Raw genomic sequence first — 27,370 nt, forward strand, 5'->3', positions numbered from 1 at the left:
TTACTATTATTATTAATTATTTACAATTTATTCACGTTGTATCCTGCTGTAGTCCTCTCCTTCATCTTCTCTGGGTCCCACCCTCCTTTCCTCTTCCTCCTCTATCCCTCTTCCATAGTTCATTGATAGGGGAAGTCTTTGTCTCCTACTGTCTGACCCTAGCCTAGCAGGTCCCATCGGGACTGCCTGGATCCTCTTCCTCTGTGGGCTGCCTGGGTCGCCCCACCAGGGACAGGAGATCAAGTCGTGGCAGGCAATCGAGTTCATGTCAGAGACTCTTCTCCTCTTACTAGGGAACCCACATAGAGACTGAAATGTCCATGGGCTACACCTGAGCTGGGGGTCTGGGTTCTTTCTATGTTTGTTCTCTGGTTGATGCATCAGTCTCTGCAGTTTTCCCTGGGCCCTACATTTTTGGCTTTGTTGGTCTCCTTGTGTGGCTCTGGGTCCTTTTATGCCCCCACTCTTCTTCCATAAGACTTCCTGATCTCTGTTCAAAGTTTAGCTGTGAGTCTGTGCATCTGTTTCAGTCCCTGCTGGTTGGAGTCTTTTAGAGGACATCTGTGGTAGGCTCCCATCCTGTTCCATCTCTTCTACTGCTTCTGGTGTCTATCTTGTTTTCCCTTCTGAATGACAGTTGAGCATTTTCCCTAAGGGTTCTCCTTGTCATTTACCTTCTTTAAATCTGTAGATTTTAGTATGTTTATCTTATATAATATGTGTAATATCCACTTATAAGTGAGTATATACCATGCATATCTCTCTGACTCTGGGATAAAGAACTCAAGATATTAAACACCAACAAAACAAATGGGGTTTGGAGGTAATCAGAGACTTCTCAACAGAGGAATATCCAAATGGTGGAGGAAAACTTAAAATAATGCTCAATGTCCTTAGTCATCCGGGAAATGCAAATCAAAACGACTCTGAGATTCTACCTCAAACTCATCAGTATGGCTACGATCAAAAACTCAAGTGATAACACATGCTGTAGAGGAGATGGAGAAAGGTAAACCCTCTTCCATTGCTGAAGGAAATGCAAACTTTTGTAACCACTCTGGAAATCAATCTGGTGCTTTCTCAGAAAATTGGAAATAGTGCTAGCCTGTTACATTTTAAAAGTCAATTATATGGTACCCAGAAGCTTCAAACAGAAACCACAACCATATTCTTTTTATTTTATTTTTATATATAAATTCTTATATGGAAATGGTGATGAAGATATTATAGAAATATCGTAACAGTGATATTATTCCTTCTGGTTTTTTTTTTTTGTTTGTTTGTTTGTTTTTTGTGGAATAGTTTGAAGAGTACCGGTGTTAGCTCTTTTTGAAGGTCTGGTAGAATTCTGTGCAGAAACCATCAGGCCCTGGGCTTTTTTTGGCAGGGAGATTTTGATGACTGCTTCTATTTCCTTGGGGGATACAGGACTGTTAAATCCAATCACCTGATCTTGGTTTAGCTTTAGTAAATGGAATCTATCAAGAAAATTGTCCATTTCATTTTGATTTTCAAATTTTGTGGCATATAGGCTTTTGAAGTAAGACCTAATGATTCTTTGAATTTCCTCAGTGTCTGTCATTATTTGCCTGCTTTTGTTTCTGATTTTGATGATTTGGATAGTTTCGCTCTACCTTTTAGTTAGTTTGGCTAATGGTTTGTCTATCTTGTTGATTTTCTCAAAGAACCAGCTCTTGGTTTCATTGATTCTTTGAATTGCTTTCATTGTTTCTAGTTTATTGTTTCAGCCTTGAGTTTGATTGTTTCCAACTGTGTCTATTCCTCTTGGTTGTGTCTGCTTCTTTTTTTCCTAGGGCTTTTAGGTGTGCCATTAAGTTGCTTGTATGAGATGTCTCAAACTTCTTTCCAGAGGCACTGATTTCCTCTTAGCACTGTGTCCCATAAGTTTCGGTAAGTTGTGCCTTCATTTTCATTGGACTTTAGGAAGTCTGTAATTTATTTATTTATTTTTTATTTCTTCCCTGATCCAGCTGACATTGAGTAGAGAGTTGTTTGGTTTCTATGCATGTGTAGGCTTTTTGTTATTTCTGTTGTTGTTAAGGTCTAGTTTTGGGCTATGGTGGTCTGATAGCATACAAGAAATTATTTCAATCTTCTTGTATCTGTTGAGGTTTGCTTTGTGTCCAAATATATGGTCAATTTTGGAGAAGGTTCCATGGGGTGTTGAGAAAAACTCAAACTATTTTGAGTTTGGTTGAAAGGTAGTGTAGACATCTATTAGGCCCATTTGATTTAGGATCTCTGTAAGTGTCATTATTTCCTTATATAGCTTCTGTCAAGATGATCTGTCCCTTGATGAGAGTGGAGTGTTGAAGTCTCCCACTATTAAGGTGTTGGGATCGATATGTGATTTGAGCTTTAATAATGTTTCATTTACAAATGCAGGTGCTCTTATATTTGGGGCACAGATGTTCAGGATTATGATATTCTCATGGTGGATTTTTCCTTTGATGAAAATGAAGTGTCACTCTGCATCTTTTTTTATTAATTTTGGTTGAAAGTCTATTCTATTAGATACTAGGATATCTACTCCAGCTTGTTTTCTGGGTCTGTTGGCTTGAAAAACCTTTTTCCAGCCCTTTACTCTGAGGTAGTGTCTGACATTGTTGCAAAGGTGTTTTACTTGGATGCAGCACAATGCTGGATCCTGTTTCTGCAGCCATTCTCTTAGTCTGTGTTTATATTGGAGAGTTGAGTCCATTGATATTGATAGATAATAGTAACCAATGAATGTTGGTTCCTTTTATTGTGTAGTTGGTGGTGATAGTGTGCTTGTGTGCTTATTTTCTTTTTTTTTGTGAGATTATCTATGTCCTATTTTTTCTTGGATGTAGTTGATTTAATTAGATTGGAGATTTCCTACCAGTATCTTCTGTAGGGGTGGGTTGTGGTGTTTATATTGTTTAAGTGTAATTATGCCATGGAATATTTTGTTTTCTCCATCTATGTTGAGTGAAAGTTTTGCTGGGTATAGCAGTCTGGGTTGGCATCTGTGGACTCTTAGTGTCTGCGTGATATCTATGAGGCCACAGTAACCTTGATACCTAAAACACACAAAGACCCAACAAAAAAGGAGAACTTCAGACCTATCTCTCTTACGAACATTGATGCAAAAATACTCAATAAAATACTCACAAACTGAATCTAAGATCACATAAAAGATATCATCTACCATGAGCAAGTAGGCTTCATCCCAGGTATGCAGGGGTAGTTCAGTATATGGAAATCCATCAATGTAATCTACCACATAAACAAACAGAAGGGGAAAAAAACACAGGATAATCTCCTTAGATGCCAAAAAATATTTGACAAAAATCCAATACCTATTCATGTTTAAAGTTTTGGAGAAATCAGGGAAACAAGGCATATACCTAAACATAGTAAAGGCAATATACAGCAAGCCTATAGCCAACATCAAGCTAAACAGAGAGAAACTTAAATAAATCCCACTGAAATCAGGAACAAGGCAAGGCTGCCCACTCTCTCCATATCTTTTCAACCTAGTACTTGAAGTCCTTGGTAGAGCAGTAAGACAACTAAAGGAGATCAAGGGAATACAAATTGAAAAGGAAAAACTCAAAGTATCACTATTCACAGATGATATGATAGTGTACCTGAGTGACCCCAAAAGTTCTACCTAAGAATTCCTTCAGCTGATAAATGCCTTCCATAAAGTGGCTAGATACAAATTAATTCGGAAATCAGTAGTTCTCCTGTATACAAAAGTCAAAAGGACTGAGAAAGAAATTAGGGAAACAACACTCTTCACAATAGCCACAAATAACATAAAGTACCATGGTGTGACTCCTCTAACCAAGCAAGTGAAAGACCTGTATTAAAAAAAAAAAACTCTGAAAAAAGAAATTGAAGAAGATATCAGAAGATGGAAAGAGTTCCCATGTTTACAAATAGGTAGGTTTGACATAGTGAAAATGGCCATCCTACCAAAAGCAATCTGTAAATTCAATGCAGTTCCCATCAAAATACCAACATAATTCTTTACAAAACTTGAAAGAAAATTCTCAATTTCATATGGAAAAACAACAACAAAAAATTAGAATTGCTAAAACAAGCCTGTACAGATCCTGTGATGGTATTTCCATCCCTATCTCAAGCTACATTACACATCAATAATAATAAAAAATGCATGGTACTGGCATAGAAACAGAATGGTGGAACAATAGAATCAAATAGAAGACCCAGAAATAAACCCATACACCTACAGATACTTGATTTTTGACAAAAAAACCAAAGCAATATAATGGAAAATAGATAGCATCTTCAACAAATGGTGCTGGTCCAACTGGATGTCTACATGTAGAAAAACACAAATAGATCCATATTTATCATGTGCACAAAACTAAAGTCCAAGTGGATCAAAGACCTCAAGATAAAAGCAGACACACTAAATCTGTTAGAAGAAAAAGTGGGGAAGAACCTTGAAATCATTAGCATGGAAAGAACACCAACAGCACAGGCTCTAAGATCAACAATCAATAAATGGGACCTCAGGAAACTGAAAAGCTTCTGTAAAGCAAAGGACACTCTCAACAGATCAAAACAACAGCCTTCAGATTGGTAAAGGATTTTCTCCAACCCGATATCTGACAGAGGGCTAATATTCAAAATATATAAAGAACTTAAGAAGTTAAATACCAACAAACCAAGTAATCCAATTAAAAAATGGGGTACAGAGCTAAACAGAAAATTCTCAATAGAGGAATATCAAATGTCAGAGAACCACATAAAAATATGTTCAATGTTCTTATTCATCAAGGAAATGTAAATCAAAGCATTCCTGAGATTTCACCTTAACCCATCAGAATAGCAATGATCAAAAACGCAAGTGATAACACATGCTGGAGAGGTTGTGGAGAAAGGGAACCCCTCTTCCATTGCTGGTGGGAATGTAAACTTGTGCAACCACTTTGGAAATCAATCTGGCACTTTCTCAGACAATTTGGAATAATACTACCTCAAGATCCCGCTATACCACTCCTAGGCATATATCGAAAAGATGCTCAAGTATACAACAAGGACATTTTCTCAATCATGTTCATAGCAGCTTTATTAGTAATAGTCTGGAAACAACCCAGATGTTCCTCAACTGAAGAATGGATACAGAAATTGTGGTACATTTACACAATGGAATACTACTCAGCAATTAAAAACAAGGGAATCATGAAATTTGCAGGCAAATGCAGGGATCTAGAAAACATCATCCTGAGTGAGCTATCCCAGAAGCAGAAAGACACTCATAATATATACTCACTCAGACGTGGATATTAGACATGTAATATAGGATAAACGTACTAAAATCTATAGTCCTAAAGAAGCTCAACAACAAGGAAGGCCCTAAGGAAGATGCTCAATCCTCATTCAAAAGGACACTTGCGATAAGACATCAGCAGCAGGGTAAGACAGGGAACAGGACAGGAGCCTACCTCAGAGGGCCTCTGAAAGACTCTACTGAGCAAAGTAGAGTCTGAGACTCATAGTCAAAACAGAGGCTGAGACTCAGAGCCAAACTTTGGGCAGAGTGCAGGGAATCTTAGGAAAGAAGGGGGACCTAGAAAGAAACTGAACACTGGGGGCCCTGAAGAGAATGATATCCCAACCAAGGACAATGCATGGAGAAGACCTAAATCGCTGGCTCAGAAGTAGCCCATAGACACTGTCTCCAAGTGGGGTCCCTAGTAAGGGGATCAGGGGCTTTCTCTGGCCTGAACTCAGTGGCTGGCTCTTTGCTCACTTCCCCTTGAGTGGGGAGCAGCCTTGCCAGGCCACAGAGGAAGACAAGCAACCAGTCCTGATGAGACCTGATAAGCTAGGGTTAGATGGAAGAGGAGGAGGACCTCAACTGTCAGTGGACTAGGGAAGAAGCATAGAGAGAGAAGAGGGAAGGAGGGTGGGATTGGAAGGAGATGAGGGAGGAAGCCACAGCTGGGATACAAAGTGAATAAATTGTAATAAATGATAATAATAATAAAAAGAAAAAGTTATATTATTGCTTTTTTAAAAAAATTAGTCTTAGTAACCAAGTAGTTTTCCAAAGTAAGGGGAACACGGACTATTTCTAATAGGATCTCAAGGGCAGGCTGTTTGACCCCCACCCCAGGGGAGGAGCAGTCTGTTAGGCCACAGAGGAGGACTTTGCAGCCAGCCCTGAAGATACCTGATAAAACAGGGTCAGATGAAAGGGGAGGAGGTCCTCCCCTATCAGGGGACTTGGAAAGGGGCAGGGAGGAGACCAGGGAGGGAGTGTGGGGTTGGGGAGGGAATGAGGGAGCGGGATACAGCTGGGACACAGAGTTAACAAAATGTAACTAAAAAGAAAAAAAAAATTAGTCTTTATTGTCTTATTTTTTACTTTAACCAAATATACCTTTGATTTTTTTAAGTAATGGTTGATCTATTAACTTGATGTTATACATTAAGTTAAAAAACATTTGCAAAGTAACTATAATATTACTTCCAATGCAAAAATATAAACACAAACGAAATTAAATTAAGTTGCTATAAAAAATTACACTCAAGATATGAGCTTCTTCTTACCTCCAATTTCTTTTTCTTTAAAATATATACACACTTTATAGGAAGCCATCAGTATACTTTGGATATAAACACAAAATTCATACTTTCAGCCACTTCTGAAATCAGTTAAAATATGTTTTGCTGGTGGTGAGCTCTCTCTCTGAGATGATCCCATCAGATGGTGCAGTAACCAAAAATGCTGACTAGTTCCCAAGCCTCTGGCGTAAAGTTCATCTAAAACGTTTTCTTTTTCAATATCCAAAGTACAACATCTGAATTAGAGTTTGTCCCATTTGATTGCTAACTTGATTGATAGAAAATGATAGGCAAATTATCTTAGACAATGATTTAGCTTAGGCAAAAAAAAAAAATCTGTTTTTAGTTCACATTAATTTTCTTCCTTCTCTGTCATTTCTCTTACTGAAACTTAAGATGCTCTTAATTTGATTTTTAAAGCATTCTGTATTTCCTGATTACTCTCCCCTGATCCTTTAGCTGTCTTGTTGAAGAATAATTCTTCTCAAATGCCATTTTCCTCACATCACTCTGCTGCTCAAAGGCTGCATCATTTCACATTATCATCAGGGAAGAGGCCAGCTCCTTGAGAGTCTCTTCAAGGCCTTTTCCGCCTCACCATTTGTCAATGATCTCACTTCATGTTTCCACTGAGGGTGCCTCACCTTGTTCAAATGGACTTTCTCCTGTCCCACAGGCATTTGCTGGGCTTGTGTTCTGTCCTGTGAGCTTTCCATCCTTTGTCTTCGAAAGCTTAGCTCAGGACCTTCTCTCCAGAAATCATGATCTCTCCCAGATCACCCATATTTATTGATTATTGACTTCTCCAGACCCTAAACTCACACAGCACCTGAATAACTGAGTGATGTAAAGTAGGAACATGTGGACGTTTTTACCCCATCTTTTGAACAACCTAATCACCTGTGCAGAGTTTTTCAGTCCTCTGTGTGTGACAGACAGCTGAGGTGAGCTTGAGCCACTGACTCTTTATACGGTTGTATAGAGTGTGTACTTGATGGTCACATCCACACATCTTGACTTTTCACATGCTATTTCTGATTGACATTTGCGTTTTTAAAATCAAAGGTTTGCTCACGCTTGCAATGATAGCAAATAGAGAAATTCTCCTGTTACCGTCTTTTAGTTATTTGAGTAGTTCTGTGGTGATACTTCTTGGTTTAATGAGCCAAAATTACATATATAAACATATATGTGTGTGTATGTGTGTATATATGTGAGTATGTATGTATGTATGTGCTTGTGTATTTGTGCATGTACCATACATGACTCTCTCTCTCTCTCTCTCTCTCTATATATATATATATATATATATGTGTGTGTGTGTGTGTGTGTGTGTGTATTCATATGTGCACATATGTACACAAAATTCCATCTACAATGTTACTCATAAAATTAAAAGAATTTTTTCTCTGCCCAAGAGTATAATGTACCGGATATTTACTTGCCCTTAAAATCTACATTTAAAAAGTCACTCAGGATTTAACAAATCGTTGGTATGATATTATTTGACACTTAAATCCAATGCAAGACAGGTACAAAGCCACACTCATAGATTAGTAGAGAAAAGTTTTTCTACTTCAGGCCCTGGTTAGTCCCTGTTTTCCCTCAGGATGAGAAGACTGAGATTCGAGCAGTATCTAAAGCGACTCGACTAATTTTGGACAACTCTATCACTAGGTTATTATATTGACTGGTTTGAAAAATAAATTGGAGAGTAAAATTACAGTTCACTCATAAGCTAGTTTAGAAAACAAATCTTTGCCAACAATAATGTCTTTAAAAATACATATATTCCATACCTTAATATTTTTTTCATATTTTTTTACCTTCCAAAATATACTCGCATATATCTCACTCCAGAAGTGCTTTTGAATTAACAGATAGCAAACAAATAAGTACATTAAATGCATGCAACATTTTAGTAATTTATTTTTTTTAAAAAGTTAAATATCACACAGTGCTAAGATGGATGCTGCAAACAAGATTGTAAGACCCACAGCAGCAGGACATCTGCTGTGAAACTGCATGTCTGAAAAAATGTCAGGGAATCGAAACCATGAAATCTCAACAATTTACTATCTGATAATATCAGATAGTAAAGATAATATCAGCCGCCATGCTCACTCAGAAGGGGAAAAATCTGTTGGACCCCAACCCTACACAAAGAACTACAGGCAACTAAGAAATGCTGCAAAAGAGAGATAACACTCTCCCCCATGGATGAGGCCCTAATTGGTTATCACGTAGAAGGTGTTTAGCTTTGAAATCATATACATACAGGTGATAGTCTATGGATTGGGCAGACTATATTGATATATTTATGATAAGACAACAAGCAAAGAAAAGGAGGCCAGAAGCTATGAATGTGAGAGACAGTAAAGGGGGTGGAAGGGTTAATCAGAAGGGCTAGAGGGGAAAAAAAAAAACAAAAAAAAACAAAAAAAAACAATGATATTTGTTTCGATTTCGAAACAAAAAGAAATGTCAAAGTTATTCTAAAATCAACCCGAGCTTCCTGAGATGAAAAAATGAGGAACTCATACTAAAGCCCTTGGGAGTCAGAGACGTAAGGATGACAGGTCAGTCTAGCCACGCGACACTTCTAATTGTGTGGAATAAATTAGAGAGTTCCTGAAAGAATAGCCCTCACGCTTTTGTGCAAACTGTTGCACCCGGGGAATGAAAACTATGACTAGTAAATAATAACAGTACACACTTCACACTCACCACCGGCAAGCAGGGGAGTCCGAACTCAGGACTGTCTCTATTGTAAGGCACGTGTTTAGAGAATCTAAGTTTCACGCTCAGACTAAAAGCATTTCCCCCGTCTAACATACTGACACCCGAAACAGCTTGTTCTGTAGGGAAACTCGGAGGACAAATTCAGTGGCGGGAACATTATAAAAGAACGTGCACATAAAAATAACATCCCTTTTCTCTGCGTCACAGTAGCCCTGCCCACCAAGTGCTGTCATGCTAACGCTGTGATCAGAAACACAGTCTGAACAGCTGGTGTGAGGCCTGCAGAGAGCGGCTTTGTAGAAATGAGTATAATTTTTTTTTCTTACAAATGCTTACAAATATCTAAATATGTTTTTCTGTGCAACTGAAAGATCACACATGAAAGTACAAGCTGATTGTGTTTCCCATACCTAAGTAGTGTAGTACCCACTTCTATGCTAGTGTCTTAGCATCTTGACATCCTATGCACTGTGTGCTCTTCGGGATGATGACGGCTCACCTCTGTCTCCAGTCATAAAATATGCAAAAAATGTCCTGTTCCTAATGAGAGACACTAGTGAGTAAAAACAAGAAAAATATAAGTGTACATGAATAAATATAAATATTCATAGAATAAAACATTGATTTTCATGACCATATGTATATATACATATATATATATATATATATATATATATATATATATATATATTTCCTAGTGAATATATGAGATAAAGTAAGAAGCATTATAATTATAAACCTATCAAACAATGTGGGCCTTGATTGCCTAGAAGGTAAATGAAATAACAAATCATGTAAAGTTTTATATAATTTGTTACCTATATCATATAAACAAATAATCACTCTTAGGCAAGAAAAAAAAAACAAAATAGCATATCAAGATATACACACTTAACAAGTAAGTAAATTTGTACCAGTGGGTATAGATATTTAAATATGAAGCCAAATATAAATAGTTGAAAGAAAAGAAAATTAAAAAATATGGATTATGGAAACTCGAATTTTAAAAGTACAAAAGAAGACAATCTAGTTTTGTTTCTATATTATGGTTTCCAAACTTATGTTTTTATGGGGTTTTTGCTTATGTGTCTAGGTGTTTCTTGTGAGTTTTTTCTCTTTGTTTTTGTTTTTAATTTTGCTGGTTTGCTTGCTTACTAAAGAATGAGAGAAATAAAAGGTGTGGCGTTCAGTGTGTCAAGGGATGAGGTGAGGGTGGAGAAACTGTGATTAGGCTATGGTATATGGAAAATAATTTTAAATTTAAAAAGGGGTGGAAACACCTATCAAGAAATTATGTTGCAGAATCTAAGAAAGGCTCAGAAAATTCAATGCCAAGTCATTCTGATGACAATAAAATGCTGAAACTTGGGGAAAGTATCAATAGATATTTCCCAAGAAAGGTACAAATGTGACCAATAAGTATGTGAAAAAAATGTTAGGTTTACTAATTCTCAGTAACCTATATAAAAATCACAGTGAGATATTATATGTTGACTATAATGGCTGTTATAAAAAAGGATGAAAAATTACATGGTGATCAAGAGGTGGGGAGGGGAGAATGGGTGCACTATCTGAGGGAATGAAAATTAGCGAATCTGTCATGAAACTCAGCAAGGAAAACCTCCAAAACAAGTGAAAATAGGAGGAGTGATGGCAGGATTCAGCTGTTGAAGATTTGAGTTTTGTAACAAACAAAAATGAACACTGGATCACAGAGATCCCTAGCCTCCGGTGTTTACTCTGACAAACCCACTGTAGTGTGAAGTCAGTTGATGTATTGCCCATGCGCGAGTGGGAAAACAATGGATGGATTTCATTCAAGACCAGTACTATTCAGTCATAAATAATGAAGCCCTGTAACTTATAACAAAATAGCCAGGTTTTTTTTTGGGGGGGGTAGTGAGTAAAATAAATAAGCTAGCCATAGAAAGAGACACACAACGAACCCTTCCTTTATAAATGGAAGATGGTATCCATGAAAATGAAGACTAGAATCCTCATTATTATATCTATAAAGATGGAGGGGGGGGAAGGAGCTAGAAATGTACTCTGTTGGGCAACACTGTAAATGACAAAAGTTCATAACAACTTATTATTAAAAAATAGAAGACCTCAAAGTTTCCTTCCTCAAGGAAGTGGCAAGTTCTTAAATAGACAGTGGGTCTAATTACCATGACATTAAACATTGCACACACACACACACACACACACACACACACACACACATATATATATACAAATATTCATATACATATACACAAAAACTTGCTACTTTGAACTCCAAATATGTGTGTGTACTTTTATTTAGGTAAAATAAGAAGTGCTTCACAGTCTGGAGTCAGTAAAAGGTAGAGGAAGAAGACAAAAGAGAAGCAAGGGGAGATTAAGAAAAAATGGAATGCCAGGCAGAGGTGGCAAACACCTTTAATCTCAGCCCTCAGGAGGCAAAGGCAAGCAGATCTCTGAGTTTGAGGCCAGAGTGGTCTACAGAGGAAGTTCCAGGACAGCCAGGGCTACACAGAGAAACCAAAAATGAAAAAACAAAAGAAAGAATGAACAAAGGAAGGGAAGAAGGAAAGAGAAAGAAAGAAGGAAAGAAAGAAAGAAAGAAAGAAAGAAAGAAAGAAAGAAAGAAAGAAGAGGAAGGAAGGAGGGAGGGAATGAAGGAGGAAAGAGAGGGAATAAAAAATCTTGATTCACCCTGTAGATACTGACATATCAGAAGCTCCAGTGGAGATACAGTCTGATTACAGATTAGAAACCCAAGCAGGGAGAACTAAGGAATCCCCTTCCTCAGTCCAGGGCAAAATTAACCAACTAATTGAGGCAAAGCTGAGTTTAGGAGTGTATTCTTTCCCAGAGTCTTTGGAAAAAATCTTGAAATTGTGCATTTTAGCTTTCAGTAAGCATTTCAGGCTTTCAGCTTTTTGCAAGCCGTCAGCCTAGCTAGCATAACTGTGAAAAAGAAAACAAATTCTATTTAAGACACTAAATTTGTTATATTTTGTTAAAGAAAATATGGAAGTGAGTTTGTAAATTTTCTTTGCAATGGATTAAAAAGATGGGAAAGCAACGCATAAAGAAATTGAAGATTTAGGCAAAGAACTTAGCAAAATTACTCTAGTAGATTCATAAAAAGTATTTTATTTAGCAAGCACAGGACTCACAATTTTTAAGGATATAAAGATTTTAGCAAATGCTGGTATCTATAGATCTATAAACACATCCCAAATGACTGAAATCATACAAAATACATCATAAACACCTTATATTTGAGCTTGAAACAATGAAAACAGAAGACAAACTCGCCATATACTTACAAATAAAAGTCACTATTCACACTAAATGTGCAGATGGTTCAGAAAATGAACAGATCTGCACATGAATTATTAGTAAAGTGAATTTATCAAGTTTGAGGAAAGTTTACTGTTTTAAAAGTAATTTTGTAATCCAACAACAAATGGATAAGGAACTTTTAGGAAATGATATGTCCATAAAAAAGCTTCATGGCTTTGGAATGGCCATTACAAGTGTATAGAAGTTCTCTGAGATGCATAGACTTCACCTAAGCAAGAGTGACTCGGTACCTTAAGCCAACTGTGTGACGTTTTATTTGGGAGTTTATTAACTGGGAGCTACTAACCATAGTGCTTACTGAAATGGAATTTCAGTTGCATTATTTTCTAATTAGATTATGATCATTCTTTTAATTTAAAGGTAAATTGTTGGTTTTAGTAAAATTTCAATCATTAGATTTTTTTACCAATAAAGACTCAGAAGCCAGATGCTGGGGTGAAAGCCTGCTAGCTCTTAGAGGCAGAAAAAGTGCCCAGCTGACCTTCCTCCTCAGTCCCTTGGTGGTGGGGGGAGAAAAAAAAAAGAATGCACTTTCTCCCTGTTGTCTCAGAACCACTCAAACTTAAATGTCCCTCCTCCCGTCTACTTTCTGAGCATCTCTCTAGCCATCCTCCCGACTTCCTCTTAACTCTGTAGTTTTTTCCTATATTTACTCTCTGTCAACTGATTGCTTGTTCCACCTCTTAACCTTTGGTTGACTTTATTTAATCCTGCTCATCATACTTAAGCAGAAAGCTCTTGGTTTAAAGATTTATTTTAGAGATGAGACATACCACAATAGAAACAATTTTTTTCCAGGAAACAAGACAATCTCAGGTTTTACAGTGTGATCAAATATCCTGCAACAGATATGGATATAACCTAGAACCTCAGCTCAGATGTAGCCTGTGGTAGCTCAGTAACCAATTGGTTTCCCATAGTGAGGGGAACAAGGACTATTTCTAACAGGAACTCAATGACTGGCTCTTTGGCCTCCCCACCCCCCAAGGGAGGAGCAGTCCTGTTAGGCCACAGAGGAGAGCTTTGCAGCCAGTCCTGAAGATACCTGATAAAACAGGATCAGATGAATGGGGAGGAGGTCCCCCCTATTAGTGGACTTGGAATGGGGCACGGTGGAGATGAGGGAGGGAGGGAGAGACTGGGAGGGAATGAGGGAGCGGAACATGGCTAGGATACAGAGTTAATAAAATGTAACTGATAAGAAAAAAATAAAACTCAAAAAAAAAAATATCCTGCAACAGTAAACACAATCACAAATTTCACTGAGGTTAGGGAATTCTCAATGAGTTTAGGGAATCACCGAAATGTTTATAAATTGATTTTGAGTGCATTTGTCCAAATGCTTTGGAGATGTTCTTTTTGTCTATAAAACTAATCAGGTAGGTGGGTCATCTATGAGTCAATAGTTCTTTTTGTTTATACTTAAATACATCTACCAAAAGTTTGTATACCAAGTCTGATATAGACTTTCCGTAGGAGCTGCAATTGCACCCATTCCTGGTATTCAATAACGATAAGGTTGTTTATAATTCACTGCATTTTCGTTTTCAAATGTAGTTTTGTTTTATTCTATGTGGTCAAAATTCTTTATTTAAAAAATGGAATTATACCATTCCCAGATTACACCATCAGAGTAAAGCAATACACACACTGAGTTGAGAACAGAAATTAATAAAAACACAGATTTTTAGCATATGTCTTGCATGATTTCTACCCAATAAGTGTACAATTGGAAGGGCTATTCTTCATAGTTTGGAAAGGTGTTCGTGCATGACAAATTTTTAAAGAAACAAATATGTTGCATGATTATGAACAGAAATGACAACAAAATAGATACATTTTTTTTTTTTAACATCAGGAATGGTGTGATTGTGGTGACTGTGCATTTACTCATTTTATGCCACTGGAGAGTATTTACTTTACTTCTCATGTCCTAGAAAACCTGAGACCATATTGATGAGGCAACATTGACATGACTCCCCTTTGGCCAAATGTCTGTCTCCTCTGTGGAAAATTTCCACACATGCACTGTGAAGCTCAATACAAACTACCAAAGGAGGTTCATAGACATCTTAAAAATTTGTGTCTGATCAGTTTCTATTGCTTTCTGTTCTTAATAACACAAAACTTTAAAGGCTGTTCCATAACTCTACATCTCAAATGCCACTTAAGAAGTGGCATTTTAAAGAAGTCAATATGACATGCTAAAATAACCTTAGGTTTCCTGAATAAACAAATTTTACCACAAATGTTGACATCACAAACTCACCACGAATTATGCCTTAGTTAACACCTTAAAAGACCAGCAGAGCGATTTTGAATATTACTTCCAAATATTTTCTACTAGAACTGCTGTAGACGGCTTACCATTTTAGCAGCCTCGCCTCTTCTGATACTGAGCAAAATGGTATGTTTATAATAGCAATATAATTCTACCAATTACTGACACTGAAATTCACTGGTGGCAAACAAATTTTAATTTTTTTTTCTGTGAAATGACCTACTTAATATTTCTAACTAAAGTATTATAAGAAAAGAGTGGTTGGAATAGTCATAACATTGGCTCCAGTTTCAGGAGAAATGCTTCCTGTCTGTAAACATAGAAAGCAGGTTACTCTCAAAGAGACTTGGGTCATTTCATTAGAAAAGTGAATGAAGCATTTTGAGGTGGTTACTGCAAATTAGGAAACAGGGACCTGACAGTGAATACCACTAATGGTTAGGGGGTGAATGCAGAAAACACTCTCCTACATCCAGAATTTTCTACCTTTACACAAACACACTTCCCAAACTGCAGTTATCAAAGTTAAGTATGTACGAATGTCTCACCGCAAAACTTTAACATAAAATCATTATTTTACTTTATTACTACCATATTCATTTTAGAATATTCTAGATTCCCAAAACTTTTATTATATTCCCAATAATACTATTTCTTAACCAAAGAAAACTGGTTAGCACAGCATAATAATCAAATAGGATGAAAACAGTTGAAACCTATTTAATACTAAGACATTTATAATTTATACCATTGTGTTTGCAGATATTCATTCTATGTAGCTTTTCACTTAAAAAATGAACACATTTTTTTTTTCATTCTTTTCCAACTTTACCAGGTTAATAACCAGGATTCTCCCTTTAATGCATCATTGTGGCAACTAAAGTGAATTATTCATGACAAGTTGACTGTAGGGTACAGAGTAGATTATTGGGAGATGATGGCACAGTATCAAGGAGTTGGCTATAAGAATCAGTTTAACAGACACAAGAGTTATGTGTGTAATTATGTGTTTTACAATTTTAATAGCCTTTTCTATAGAATGCCATACTGTCAGGAGGAGGGCTCTACAGTAATGAAATAGCCATGAAGATGAGCACTGCATAGTCCTTGGAATTTGATTGTAAGCTTTTCATCTTTGAATTGGGACATGCATTTGCTCAGCTGGATGTCTTGTTGAACCTTACGTGCAGCTATGATCGTTCGCGTTATGACGACTGATCACATCCTTTGACACTAGCTCCTACATCAGTAGTTGTGTGATATTCCTTCTTTTTCCCCATCCCTGTCTTCTTTTTCTTTTTTCTTTTTTGATATTATTGTACAATTACAACATCCTCCATTCTCTTTTGTCGCTTCCAAAGCCTGCCATATACCCCTCTCTCTTTCAAATTTGTGGCTCCTTTAATTGCTAATTGTTATTGAGTTCATATGATATACACTTTTTAAAGAGGCTCTAAAATCCTTGAGCTGCTTTTTTAATCCCTCCTTGGAAAATGTTTAACATTTTGGCTTCCTCAAGCCACCTTGGATGAATAAGAACTGCCTTAGACCACAAAGGGTGTCTAAGGTATCTAACAAGCAGCCAGCAGGGTGAGAGAATATATACAGTCCTAACATGAGGCATTGCGACACCTTGTCATGTAGCAATTTGACATTGGAGAACCACACAACCAAACCATAAAAATAATTACACAATTATTTTCATAGTGTTTTAAGTAAGTTTATATTTTGTGGTGAGTCATAGTCATAGCCATGTCAGTTAGAGTTAGGCGCTAGAATAATAGTTAGAATGTTTTAATGATTCTATCCACCTGCAGGAACCAGCTACTGAAGTTAGGTTAAACACCCCCCCCCACACACACACACACAGAAAGAGAGAGAGTCTAGAAATATTTCTCTTCTTTCTTTTACTCCTTTTCTCTCACCTTCAAAGACAGCTTGTTCAGCTTAATGATAAAGAGTTGTGGCTTGCTGTGTACGATCTTTCTAAAATTAAATTAACGTAAAGCTTTATTATTTGGGGAAGTATAATTTTCTACTAATATGGTAATATTAGACTTTGTTCCGATGAAAATGCTTTATTCTCATACTTTTATCAGAACGATTTATACATAAATGCTATTTTTAAAGAGTTGTAAAGTCTTTGTACATCCCTAGGCGGTTCCTGTATTAGTGACTCCTTAGGTCTGCATGGCTCATCATTAACAACTAGAACATGTACCCACCATTATTACCTGGAGTCTAATTATTTACACATCCTTAGTATTTTTAAAATTTATTTATTTTTTTATTTATTACAATTTATTCACTTTGTATCCCAGCTGTAGCTCCTCCCTCCTCCCTTCCCAATCCCACCCTCCTTCCTTTAACCTCACCTTCCCTCCCTCTTCTCCTCCCATGTCCTTCCCCCAGTCCACTGATAGGAGAGGTCCTTTTCCACTTCCATCTAACTCTAGCCTATCAGGTCTCATTAGGACTGGCTGCATTGTCTTCCTCTGTGGCCTGGTAGGGCTACGTCCCACTCTTAGGTGATCAAAGAGTCAGCCACTGGTTTCGTGTCAGAGACAGTCCCTGTTCCCCTTACTAGGGTACCCACTTGGATACTGAGCTGCCATGGGCTACATCTGTGCAGGAGTTCTAGGTTATCTTCATGAATGGTCCTTGGTTGGAGTATCAGTCTCAGAAAGACTCTTGGACCCAGATTTTTTGGTTCTGTTATTCCCCTTGTGGAGCTCCAAGTCCCCTTCAGGTCTTTCTATCTTCCCCTTCTTTCATAAGATTCCCTGCACTCTGCCTAAGGTTTGACTATGAGTCTCAGCATCTACTCTGATACACTGCTGGACAGAGTCTTTCAGAGACCCTCTGTGGTAGGCTCCTGTCCTGTTCCCTGTTCACTCCCTCTTCCAATGTCTATCCCATTTGCCTTTCTGAGTGAGGATTGATCATCTTACCCAGGGTCCTCCTTCTTGTTTAGCTTCCTTGGGTGTACAAGTTTTAGTATGTTTATCCTATATTATATATCTAATATCCACTTACAAGTGAGTATATACCATGTGTGTCTTTCTGCTTCTAGGATACCTCACTCAGGATGAGATTTTCTAGTTCCCACCATTGGCCTTAGTATTTTTTAACCCAGCATCTTCAACATCCCCATTTATGAGCCTTATTACTTTTAGTTGCGTTGTTCTTCGTTCATATCTAGACTATGGGAACTTTTCACTTCTTTTTCATTATATTGAGGAAGATTGGCCTGACAACCATCCCCTCTAGTAAATAAAAGGTGATATAGATGTTTATGATATAGCAAATGTACAGCAATAAAGGTTTGCTATATATATTTTGTAGCTGAACATATAGCAAATGATAATTTCTACCATTCATGATCATTTGTCAAAAGTTTCATAAATACATACATCCATTTATATTACTGAAGGGAAAGATGAACATATGAAGCCCACTAAGCTCATAGCATGTCAGTCTATCCTGAAAAGGAAAATACAGTCTGCATGTATGTTCTGCACACAGGAAACCACCCTAGCTCAGCGACAAGCAGAACAAGCGAGTACTTCCTCCCTCCCTCATGCCATTATTTTATTCATGGCTGCTGTGGCTTGGCAGCAGCCCATCACACCAAGCAGGATAATTGATACATGCTATTACTCCACTGTCCAAATGATAATCTCACTAAAATAAAACGCTCACATACACATACAGAATAGTATTTAGCCAAGTATCTGGTCACTCTGTGGCCAAGAAGTGTTAAAAAAAATTTCTAACAAATGTTTCAGATCCATGCATCCATGTTACCCAGATGCAAGCGCTTAATCATAAGATGGGGGATCTTATTAGACACGGGTCATCCCTGACTTGGCCAGGGCAACACTGACATGCACAGCATTTTGTCTTCTGCTGAGCAGATTTTCTTGAGATGAATCGCCATGCAATGTCTGTCTGATGCCATGACTCAGACAAATTATATCGATGACTGGAACCAGTTGTGTATTAGTCTGATAGCCTGACGTAAACTCATGTTTTGTTAAATCGTGTTGCCTTGTTGATGATGTTCCTCTCTTAGTGAAAACGGAAGCACCCTCTGCATTTGGAAGCATGTCTTGTCATTAAGAGGCACTACATTTCAGATCTCTCCAGTCTTTGGAAACGTGTAAGCAAGTGGGAGAGGAGAGGCATGGATGCAGACACAGGAGGCTCTCTGGTCACATCGCATCTCTCAGAAAGAAGGGAGAGCCAGACCCCGGTGTTACACTTTTTTTCCAGAGGGTCCACTTCCTAAATGTTCCACAGTGGTGCCAAAAAGCGCCATTAGCCAACACCAAAACATGGACATATGAGCACTTTTCACACTCAAACCACGGTAAAATTGTTACCTGTTAATTTTGGGAGGATATATAAATATTTACATAATATATATACATATATATATATATACATGTACTATATATTTATTTCAAGCTGCTGCTGATCTTAGACGGTCTTTACAATTGTATTGTGAAGAAAATCTAGCAAATAAAAAAATGCTTAGGACAGGATACTGAGCAGTAATGCCTGGTATTTAACCACTGGACAGGGCTGTCTTGCTCAGTTTTAGGTCTCTTTACCAGTTTCAGTAATCCAAAGCTGGGCCGTTTTAATAGAATGTTCTTACATATAATTCCCACTGTGACATCAATTTACTGCTTAGGTTACATGGGGTTCCTTTTTTTCTTAGAATCATTTCTGTATTTTGGAGTTCTGAAGTGGCATTTTTATTAAGTTGGTGTTATTGATTTTTTCCTTCTGCTTTTTGCATTTGTTTTATAGCAAGTGGACACTTCCAGCGTGTTCTACCTTTGTGAGTAAATTGTATATTTGTATCAAAATTGCTTTTTGCAGTCTCTGTTGTAATCTGCTGAAACGAGGCACCTGTTTTGAAAAGTTCTTTAAAGTCACTGTTTCTGTAACACGGTTTGCTTGCAAAAATGAGACCAACTGCACTGACAGATTTTGAGAGACACCATGAAAGAAAATGCCAGTGCTACCACGATACCAGGAATATAAAATCCCAGAATTCACTACGACACACACTCTGATGAATATTTTACATATACTTGATTTTCAATCTTTCATCTTGATGTCAGGGACCTAGAAGGAAAGTTGAATTGATGCGAGTAGGGAAGAAGGACCTGTTAAGCAAAAAATATTTTCACTAACAGTTATTTGTTTTCTGTTCAACTCCTTACTAATTTCTTCTTGTGGACAATAATCAGTACCAATTCTCCAGCCTCAGCCATCAGCACCCAAAGACTTGTTTCATTGTATTCCTCATTAAGAAATGCTATTTTGAAACAAATCCTAAACCCCGAATCATTTCATATGTAATCATTTTGGTATTTATACTGATACTAAAAGATTAAGGCTTTATAGTAAACCATACTTTGGAAATATAACAAAGACGACATAAATCAATTAATTATATTGTTTAACTTAGTGATGTTTCCAAAGTCAAGTTTTGAGTGTTAATCTAAATTAAGGGGCACGAAAGGGGCAGGGCCAGCTCTGACATGCCATCCCCTCTCTAGGGACAGAGCACTCTTACAAACGGTAGCCTAACATCTTTACCCACCATTTGTTTTTACTAGTTTTGTTAGTATGAGCTGAGTTGTACATTGTACATTCTTTTTATGTCAGAGCATTCAGTCTCATCATTTTGTTGCGGTTCCGTCTGCACTGACCCGGCAGCAACACTGTGCGAGATGCGACAGATGTTTTTCGCCTCATACCTAGTTGACTCCTTGCAGTCCTGAGGACTCAAGAAGGGCATTTGTGTTATCAGCAACTAATCTAGCACTGTGCTGTATCTCCAGCCCTTGATTCTTGATGGACATTCAATTATTTCTCTTATCTGCCCATTCTCTTAGACTTGGCATGAGGGTACAAATGTGTATGTTCTTGTTTGGTAACTTCGGAATAATTTAAAGAGGAGATTTCAGGTTATAGGATATGCATAAATTTTCCCAAGGAAATATTTTCAAAGTGACTAGGAAAATTAGTTTCTACTGCAGAACAACAGCATTCAGTGTGCTCCACCTTCTGGAGAAAATTGGTATCTTCGTGATTTCTAATTTTAGTCAAGCTGGTAATGTTTTATTCACAATCTTAATAAATATTTCCTGTTGCTAGTTGAAAAGAGATATTTTAAATATTTAATGAATGTTATCACACTTTTGATAACTATCCCATCGTAGGGTCTATCATTCTCTATTGAATTATGAGAACTTTAATATATCCTCGACATGAATTCTTTTTGAATACATGTATTGCAACTGTCGCCACCAATTTGTGACTTGGATTTTCACAAGTTGTTATTTTAAAACTACTCCAATGTGTTTTTTAATGACTTATGTGGCATGTGTCCCATTGAATAAGCCATTTGTGGTTACAATGTTGAGGAAATACTATCTTATATTCCTCCTATGTGTTATCTTATAACATACATTTTAATCTCTGGTCTAATAAGATTTACTTACTAGAAATAAAGACTAAACATTGAATGTTTTTCCTAGTTAATATGTGATGGGCCTAGCCTTTTCTCATAATTCAGTTAGGTTCTCATTAATCTGAAGTGCTCTAGTATGGGTTAGGGGACTCTCTGTGAGCCTGTTTCTGCTATTAATTTACTCTGAAGTATGTAACTTGATGTCTCCAACTGAAAGTGAATTTTAGAAGAGTAAGTCTTACTTCTGTCTTCGTTGTCTTCTGTTCTTAAGCTTATGAACATTCATTTAAGTTTTTTCTATCTTGTTTGAATTTTCTTATCTTATATAAATCAGGAAAGAAATAACATGACACCTCATTGAATCAGCAAATGGATTGATGTATGTGATTTTTAACAGGCAATTGAACTTTAGATTCAAACCATCCCTACTAAGTATGTCAGGCCAGTTTTATCATTTGTAGGAAGAATGTTGAGTTTCAGAGGATCTATATAAAAAAGCAAGGGTCAGTGGATCCATCATTCTAGGTTTTACATCTAAAACTTTGGTTTGTATTTTGTAGAGGAAGTGTCTGATTTTACTCATTGGAAGGAATGCACACGTGTGCGCGCACACACATACACACATACACACACATACACACACTAAAACATCCAGTGTTCCAACACTTACTGGATTTGAAACTGGTTTATGTGTTAGCCTAAGTTAATACGTTGGCCTTATGTTAGTGTTATGTTGCTAGTTTTAGTATGGTTTGGGGCACGTCTTGAAGTCAGGTCTTGTGTTGTCTCCAATTTAGTCCCTTCTGCTTAACATTACTTTGTGTGTATTTGCATGTGCACCTGTTGTCTTCGGCTTTGCAGCTTTATTTTCATCTATTCCCATTTACCTATATATGCTGTTGTTCTGGGTTCATGAAAAATTAAAAATATCCCAGACCAATGCTAAGGAATTTTCTCTCTGTAATAATCACATTTAGGAGTATAGATGTATATATATAAATTATAACCTACATGTAGCCTGCTGTCTATAGTTCCAAAAAATGACAGAAAGTCAGTGTTAATTATTTTCACCATGAAATTATATACCTGTGAGCTACCACATGTGTCAATTAGCTAGATTTAATCTCTCTACAGTGTGTATACACTTCAAAAATGATGGTGTGCAAATGCATGCGTATAAAATTTCATTTGGATTAAAAGGTGAAAGTACATTGTAGAGGAGACATTGTAGGCAAGCTTACATCTTGTATTATTCTTGGTTAATCTGTACTACAAATGGAAGCCTTTCTCAGTGAACATGGGCTCATTGGCAAATTACTAACAAAAGCTTTCTTGTAACTACCAAATAATTCTTCCCATGCTTCACTAAAGGCATCCTCAGAGTGGCAAAAAGCTTGGCATCATATCTGTTTCTTCTTGAGGTCAAATAATGCCACATTTGCTGTATTTAAATATATATATTTAAATAAATATATATATATATATATATTTAAATCAAAATAGAAAGACATAGCTTTCCCTCTTCTCTTTCCTCCCTCCAGCCCCTACCAGGGAACTGTTTTCCCCTTCGTCCTATTTCCCCCTCTCAAGATGATATAGGCTCTTGCTCTATTTTCACTACACACACATGCATGCACACACGCATACACACATCTGTATACACATGCACACATATATATGTATGCACAGATATATACATGCAACCTGCTTAGTTCATCTCAAAGCTTCATCATTGCCTGTGTGCACACAGTTTCACAGCCAACCAGTTTGTTCCAGACAATCCGCAGGGTCTCATTTCAGGGAGGGGCCAACTCTTCCACTCCCAGCAGCAACCAGTCGCTCACGGTTCCATGTCTAGAGGTCTGACCCAGGGAAACCCACCCCCTTCCACGTTGGCATACCTATTGATCCTGACATTGTTATGGCCTTATTTATGCTGCCATTTCTAGGATAGGCTTTTTATTTTTTTTAATACAGCAGACTTTCTAGTATTCTGGCTCTTACAGTCTTTCTGCCCCTTCTTCCAATATGCTCCCTGAGCCACAGATGCAGGATCTACAGTGTAGATGTAGCCACTGGGACTGAAATATCTATGATACGTTGACTCCTGCATTGGATCCAGTTGTAGCTTTCTGTGACGATCTCCGTTGGCTGTAAAGAGGGTCTCTTTTGATAACAGAAGGCAGCTACACTTAGTTGTGGATGAAAGGATAAGATTTAGAATGTAGTGAGGAATCATGTTTGTTTAGCACCATGGCGCTAGTAGATTCTCTTCTGTATACTCCAGCATCTCACTGGCCAGCTTTCTAGCACCAGGTCTGATTTCCCTCCAGCTGAGCAGCTGGTTACAACCAATCTGTGAGTTCCACTTTTTGAACCTTTATGAGTATCTTGCCATAGTGATGTTGTGCTTCACAGATGTTGCAAATTGCTCTGTTGGCTGATTCTGTAGTATCTTCTGGTACCATGGGAGCTGGGCCACAGGAAAGAGGGACTTGAGTCAAATCTAGTTCCAGTCACCCAAGTCCTGTGTCATAAGTATTTGGCATCCTCAGTGTCAGGCTCCTACCTTCAACATCTCAGGGGAAACCAAGGGCTATGCTACCAGTCTACATTATTTTAGGAGCCATTTGTACCACCCTAAATATGCATTAGGAGGCAGGTTTCTTGTGCCAGATACTGGAGTTTGTGTTGGGCTATGGTTCATGTGAGGATCAATTCCAGTAAAATCAATACAACTTTCTTTAAGATAGACACAGTCCATACACATATATACTTAAATGTATTGTGTTTAATTTCTGGTGACTGTAAAATAATTTGATCCCTTGAGGCTTTATCAGACAACCTCGGTGTCATTTGTCCCTCATCCTTCTACTGAATTGACTTCCCTTTTTTCTCCACAAATGAAGCTGCCTCTTTGTTTATGTTTCCCATTTCATATCACCCATATCCTTCTCTTCCTCTTTCAACCCCCCCCCCCCACTTATGTTTCCCTTATATTTTCCTGGTTTCTAGGGTTACTCCATGGATATACTCACATCTGAAGATTTGGAGTTAGCCAGATGAGAAAAAAATAAACACGTGTTGCTTTCCCTGTGAATCTGAGTTACCTGATTCAATATAATTCTATCTAGGTCCATCCCTTTTACCTGCCAATTTCATTTTTCTCCTACAGGCTAATCGTATCCCATTGTGTCTATTACCACATTTTACTAGTATCTTATTGAGGATTTTTGCATCTGTGTTTATCAAGAATCTCAGTCTGTCATTTTGTTTTGTTTAGTATCTTTACCTGGTTTGAATATTAAAGTAAAATACTGGCTAAATGAAATTAGTTTGGGTGTTTTCTTTCTTTACTTTCTTTTTTATTTATTTTTATTTTATACTTACATTTTTTTATTTTTGTTTTATTTATTTTTTTATTTATTCACTTTGTATCCCAGCTGTAGCACCCTCCTTAATCCCTCCCAATCCCACCCTCCCTTTCTCTACTTCTCCCATGCTCCTTCCCCAGTCTACTGATAAGGGAGGTTCTCCTCCCCTTCCCTCTGACCCTAGCCTATCAGGTCTCCTCAGGACTGTCTGCATTGTCTTCTTCTGTGACCTGGTAAGGCTGCTCCTCCCTCAAAAGGAGGTGATCAAAGAGCCAGCCGCTGAGTTTATGTCATAGACAGCCCCTGTTCCCCTTACTAGGGAACCCACTTAGAGGCTGAGCTGCCCTGGGCTTCATCTTTGCAGGGGTTCTAGGTTATCTCCGTGTATGCATGGTCCTTGGTTGGAGTGTCAGTCTCAGAAAAGACTCCTGTTCCCAGACTTTTTGGTTCTGTTGCTCTCGTTGTGGAACTCCAATCCGCTCCAGGTCTTTCTATCTCCCCATTCTTTCTTAAGATTTTCTGCACTCTGCCCAAAGTTTGGTTATGAGTTTCAGCATGTGCTTTGATACCCTGCTGGGTAGAATCTTTCAGAGGCCCTCTATGGTAGGCTCCTGTCTTGTTCCTTGTTTTCACCCTCTTCCAATATCTATCCCATTTGCCTTTCTTAATGAGGATTTTCAACATTAATGATGTAAGGATTTTTCAAGTATTCCCTTATAATATTCTGAATTTCTTTTGTGTCTGTTGTAATATTGCCCTGTTCATTTCTGCCAGTTTAGGATCCTCTCTTTGATTCTTTTGGTTAGTTCAGCTAGGGTCTGTCAATCTGGTTTATCTTCTCAAAAAAAAAAAAAAAAAAAAGAAAAGAAAAGAAAGAAAGAAACAGTTCTTTGCATCATTGATTCTTTGTATTTTGTTTGTTTCTTTTTATTTCATTGGTTTCTTCTTAGAATTTTATGATTTCTTGCTATCTACTGGGCTTGTGTTTGATTAGGATTTTGTGTTTCCAAATTTTTGTATTGCATCATCAAGTCATTTATTCGTTCTCTTTCTGATTTCTTTTTAAATGTAGGCATTTAGAACTATAAATTTCCCTCTTAAAAATGTTTTTAATGTATCCCAGAAGTTTTGTTATTATTGTTGTTGTTGCTGTGTTTTCAATTGCACTTAGTTTCAGGAGCATTTGTATTTCTTTCTTGATGTCTCCTTTGATGCATTTATCATTCAGTAATGTGTTATTTAATCCCTACTAGTTTATGCTCACTGAGTTCTGTTTGGTATTGCTTTTAAGTTTTATGGCATAATGCTTTGATTGTACACATGGAAGTATTTCTGTTTTTCTCTATTTGTTATGTGTGCTTTTGGTCTGTGTGTCAGTTTTAGGGAAGCCTCCTTGTGCTGCTGAGTAGACTGTGTATGCTTTGGTGCTGGGCAGACTGTTTTGTAGAAATACTAGGTCCATTGGATGTAAGGTGTCATTTAATTCTGAGGTTTTCTCTGTATGTTTTTTTGAGATGACGTTATCTGTTGGTGAAAGTAGGGTGCTGAAAGCATCTACTGTTTCAGAGTGTCTGTTCATCTGTGCCTTTAATTCCATTACTGTGCTTTTTATGAAATTAGGAGCTCTTGGAGCCATTCACATTATTTTTGTGATTTGACCTGGGCATCATGTGGACTACTTTTTTTGTTTATTTGTTTGTTTCATTTTTTGGGTTGTGTTTGTGACATGAAATCTGGCACTTCCTAGGTTAAGCCAGTATATGAGCTGAGGGACCTAAGCTAGGACATTTAAAACAGGTGTATGAGCTGTTTAGCTGGTCCAGGCAAAGATGCCCCCAATCCAGGGGTATGAAGCTAGGTCTGTGAGTGCAGAGATGGCATGGGCAAAGGGAAGGCTAAGAGAAGAAAGGAGTGTCTCACCAGCTGAAGATGGCTCTTGAACAAAAAGCTCAAAGGCCTTTATCTGGAGCTTGGTCTATGGAGACAGTCACAGGCTTGGGCGACACGGAGGAGGATGGAGGAAAAAGGGAAAGGGAGAGATCGACTGAGCGGGGCCAAGCAGACTCAGGAACATAGAGTGTTCATGGGGTCCTTGTGTGGACCTCTGGGTCTGTAGATCGAGGTGGGATGGACGGATGGACGGGCAGAGGTGCCATGGGAAAGAAAAGACTTATCAGGCAAATGATGCTCAAATGGAGAGAGTTCCGGGCTTCAGGTCTGGAATTAGGCTTGTGCATTTACAGGCAGTGGTGGGCTGGGGCTGGGGACAGGAAAGAGGCTACTCTCCCAGGAAAGGTGACTCCTGTATCAGAGGTTCCCCAGCCCCACCCTCTGCTGTCTTACACTTCTTTCCATGCTGCATGAAATTGTCTTTACAGTTCACTGTGTGTGACTTCCCCCGCTCACACACAGTTTGTGGTTTTGTCTATTAAGTGTCCTGATCATATGCTTCCCCGTGTCCCCAAGCCAAAGTAGACAGAATGAGGCCCATAGGGGATATGTGGATGTCACATCAGCTTCATTCAGGCATGG

The 27,370-nt window shown here is 37.8% G+C and overlaps 1 protein-coding gene across 1 annotated transcript in view; it reads left to right on the plus strand.

Moving 5' to 3' along the window:
• The window catches only part of Pcdh15 (protocadherin related 15), an 844,567-nt gene that overhangs the window by 424,280 nt on the left and 392,917 nt on the right, over positions 1-27,370 (plus strand). The gene's annotated exons all lie outside the window — the stretch shown is intronic.

Source organism: Psammomys obesus, unplaced genomic scaffold, assembly GCF_907164565.1.
Source record: "Psammomys obesus unplaced genomic scaffold, mPsaObe1.curated_primary_1811, whole genome shotgun sequence".
In the NCBI taxonomy this organism is placed as follows: domain Eukaryota; kingdom Metazoa; phylum Chordata; class Mammalia; order Rodentia; family Muridae; genus Psammomys; species Psammomys obesus.